At 36.7% G+C, this 3,955-nt stretch overlaps 1 pseudogene; it reads left to right on the top strand.

The window, feature by feature from the left end:
• Positions 1–2,845: 2,845 nt before the first annotated feature.
• LOC147567206 (triphosphate tunnel metalloenzyme 3 pseudogene) lies at positions 2,846–3,457 on the top strand (annotated as a pseudogene).
• Positions 3,458–3,955: the final 498 nt, after the last annotated feature.

Below are 3,955 nucleotides of genomic sequence, written 5' to 3'. Positions count from 1 at the left end.
GAGGCACACTTGAACACATCACGACACAACATCACATCAATTTATGGGCACCAGGAGAGTTTAGAGTACCAATTTTGAGAGGCAACTTTGAACTTAGTCATTCAAAATTTTATGGGCAACCACATGCTGAGGAAAAGAAGTTGAAACTCTAGGTCCATTTCACTTTCTTCTTTCTCTGATTCAAGAACACTAGTTGTCCTTCCACCTTTCTTCTTTGATCTACCACCATAAACTGATCTACCTCCATGGGTACTACATCCGACGAGTATTTTCCCGTCAAGTATTTGTTTACCCCAATGAATAATAACTTGAACTGATTTCTTGTTTGAAGTTAAATGGTAGTATTTTTCAGTAGTTTTCCACCATTATGAAACCGATGGGTGTTGAGATTTGGTATTTGGGAGGAGAATAAGTAATACAAGAAAGATAATAAGAGAAAAGAAGATGAAAAAATAACTGAAATAAGAGTAATGATAGATGAAAAGAGAAGTGATGCCAAGACTAGAATTACAAGTAAGGAACAAAAGAAGAAAGGAGGATAGAGAGTTGTGGTTATAGGTTATTCTAGCCAATATTTGATGGAGAAGTAAAAAGTGAATGGAGGAGTAAAGCAATTTCACTGTACTCCAATTTGATAGAGAAAAAGTGGGTTATAGGTTAGAGAGAGATGAGAAAGAAGCCATTACAAGAATCTGAGTTTGAACATGGTTCTATTGTTGATTTTGAGTTTTCTTGAAGAAGAAGAAGAACAACATTTGTGAAAAACAACCACCAAGAAGAAGGAGTGCATGAAGTAGACTTTGGTTTTTGACATTGTGGGTTTGAAAAGATGACCACCATGAAAGTTGAACAAAAATAGTTGTTTGCGTTACTCTTTTAGATCTTCATCTCCTACTATTAACAAGTAAGGATAAATATATTTAAGAGTTAGAAATTGATCTTCAAACCTTCAAACTTTTAATGGTGAAAACCATACATTGTTGAAGACTTACATAAAGAATAAAAAATCTTTGAAACTAAAACTTAACTACTAAAATAATAATATAATTTATTTGGATAGAAAAAGTAAACTAGATAACTAAACCGATGATATTCCGGCAGACGGTAGTCATTGACGGAGCTACCGCCGCCGGTTAGTCGGAAACCCTAGGATCGAACTCGTTAGAGTAAAAATGTTCTTGATACCATGATAGAAGGTAATATAGGAGGAAGGAGAGTATTGATTTTGATTTTCATATTTTAGCTATTACACTTGAAGCCTTTATATAGGCTCTATAAGAGAACACTAATATTAGCCCATCTAATGTGGGACTATTCATTCAAGGTACCTCATATACTCTCTATTCTCTAACAGTAACAACTTAATAGAGTACATCGCGAATCACCGAGCTTTTGCCTAAAGGCGTATTTCAGTAGGACGCAAAACAACTTAGCTTCGGTATTCCCTCACACGATCACTTTACAAATCTGCGTCTTCCCTGATCTAATGGTGCCTGTTGAATCTGTACTAATAAGCGTCATCCAGAGGCTCCATGTATGCATCTCACATAATTCGTTGTTCCTGGTTACACTTTCACTCGTGTTTCATATATGTGTTGCTATGCATCTCGTTTCAACATAGCATCCGTGATCCCACACCCATGACCCAGATCCATGATTTCCCTCATTGGACGGCCAGAAATGCGTCTCACCATATGACCATGCTCCAGAGTGCATTATAGCCCTCGATTTCTCTCCCTTTATTCTCGGCCACCAGAGAGCTTTGTAGGGTTTTAATTAGGGTTTTATGAAATTCCAAATTTGCTCTTAATTCTTTCTCAATGATTCTAACAAGTGTCATTTCTTGTTCCAAAAGTAACTGGAAGTTTCTGTTTCCTCCCTAAATCCTAACCTTTATTGCCTATCAATACTTACCAAGTCCTCTCATTCTTATCTATCTCTTCTTCTTCTTTTTTCTTACCCATCTCTTCCAAACCCTTTCATTTCTCTTACTTCTAGTCTTCTTTCTGTTATTAAATCTATTATGCTCATATTTCTTTTCTTCTAACCCTAAATTTCATCTATTTTTCTCTCAATTTTTTGGTCTAATTCTCTAATCTATATAATTTCTCTACCATTTCTTTTGGGTTATTTCCCAAATAGCCCCCAACTTTATGACCAACTTCCTGCCTAGCCCCCTACTTTATAAAAAATACTCAGATGACCCCCTTTCTCAGTTACCGTTAAAAGTCCGTTAACTAGTCATCACTTCTTTCTCATCCTTCCCATCACCTCTCTCTGCCACCTTATCTTCTTGCCACCCCATCGTCTTCACCGGCGAAGGTCGCCGACCGACCAATTTTTCGGCCGACAACCTTCAAACATTAAAAAAAATAGTCTCTCCTCTTCTTCTTCTTCTTCTTCTTCTCTTTTCTCTCTTCTGTTCTCTCTCTCTCTCTCTAACTAACCTTTCTCTCCCCAATCTTTCTCTCTAACAAATCTCTCTCTCTCTAATTTTTCAGACCTTCTGGTTTGTTAGAGAGAGATGAGAGAGATTAGTTAGAGAGAGAGAGATTAGTTAAAGAGAGAGATTGGATGTCTTTCCCCAATAAAAAACAATCAATTTCTGGCGATCGATGTCTTTCCCCAATCAAAACTAAAGAAAATCCAAAATCCAAGTTACCTCAGCAGAAACCATACCAAGATTCAATGCTAAGATCGATCTCTCTCTCTAACTAATCCCACCGGCGCTTCATTTATTCTTCACCAATTAGATCGTAACAAAGATCCTTCTAATAAACCCCAATTAACGAATCGGTTTCTCTTCTTAATCACCCAAAACCATAGAAAACCTTAATCCATATCAATGGAAGTTGAAGTAAAGCTTCGTTTACCAGATTAAAAAACTCTTCACAACCTATCAGATCTTCTCTCTCTTTTCCATCTCAAAACCCATCTTCAGGAAAACATTTTTTTGCATGGTACAAATTCTGAACTTTCATCAAAAGGAGCTGCTCTTCGATTACGATTCTACAATAATGATTCACTCTGTGTTGTTTCTTTGAAAGCTTAAGTTGTACTTATCAATGGAGTTAGTCGTGTTGAAGAAGATGAAGAGGAAATTGATCCAGCTATTGCTAGGGTTTGTGTTGTTGAACCATGGAGACTTGGGTTAATTGATAATTCTAGGGTTTTGTAAAGGGTAAAGATGAATTTGGTATTGTTAGTGAAAATGGGTTTGTTTGTTTAGGTGGGTTTAGAAATGTTAGAAATGTTTATGATTGGAAAGGTTTGAAATTAAAGTTGGATGAAACTCAGTATGATTTTGGTACTAGTTATGATCTTGAATGTGAAAGTGAAGATCCTGATGAAGTTAAGAAATTGCTTGAAGAATTCTTGAAGGAGAATGGGATTAGTTATTCTTATTCACAAGTTTCGAAATTCGCTGTTTTTCGATCCGGAAAGCTTCCAGAGTGAGTGAGCTATAATAACTACTCCATTGTTCTTCTTTACTATCACTATCTTTATATTTGCTTGTTTATTTAGAGAGATATTGGAGAGAGAGAGAGAGAGATTAGTTAGAGAGAGAGAGAACAAGAGAGAGAAGAGAGAGGAAGAAGAAGAGGAGATAGAAAAAAGTTTTTTTTAATGTTTGAAGGTCGCCGGTCGGAAAATTGGCCGACGACCTTCGTCGGTGAAGACAATGAGGTGGCAAGAAGTGGCAGAGAGAGGTGATGAGATGGAGGAGACAGAAGTGGTGACTAGTTAACAGACTTTTAACGGTAACTGAAAAAGGGGGCCATCTGGGTATTTTTTTAAAGTAGGGGGCTAGGAAGGAAGTTGGTCATAAAGTTAGGGGTTATTTGGGAAATAACCCATTTCTTTTCTACAACCTATTTCTCCATAACTTCCTTTCCCATTTCTTCCTTGATCTCTTTTCACTCATTTTCTCAAACAACAAAAGATGCTATCACTT

This window comes from Eschscholzia californica, unplaced genomic scaffold, assembly GCF_041429995.1.
Source record: "Eschscholzia californica isolate CP2 unplaced genomic scaffold, dmEscCali1.0.p SCAF_1, whole genome shotgun sequence".
Lineage (NCBI taxonomy): Eukaryota > Viridiplantae > Streptophyta > Magnoliopsida > Ranunculales > Papaveraceae > Eschscholzia > Eschscholzia californica.
The sequence above is the reverse complement of the archived record's forward strand: the minus strand, read 5'-3'. Positions and strand labels throughout refer to the sequence as shown.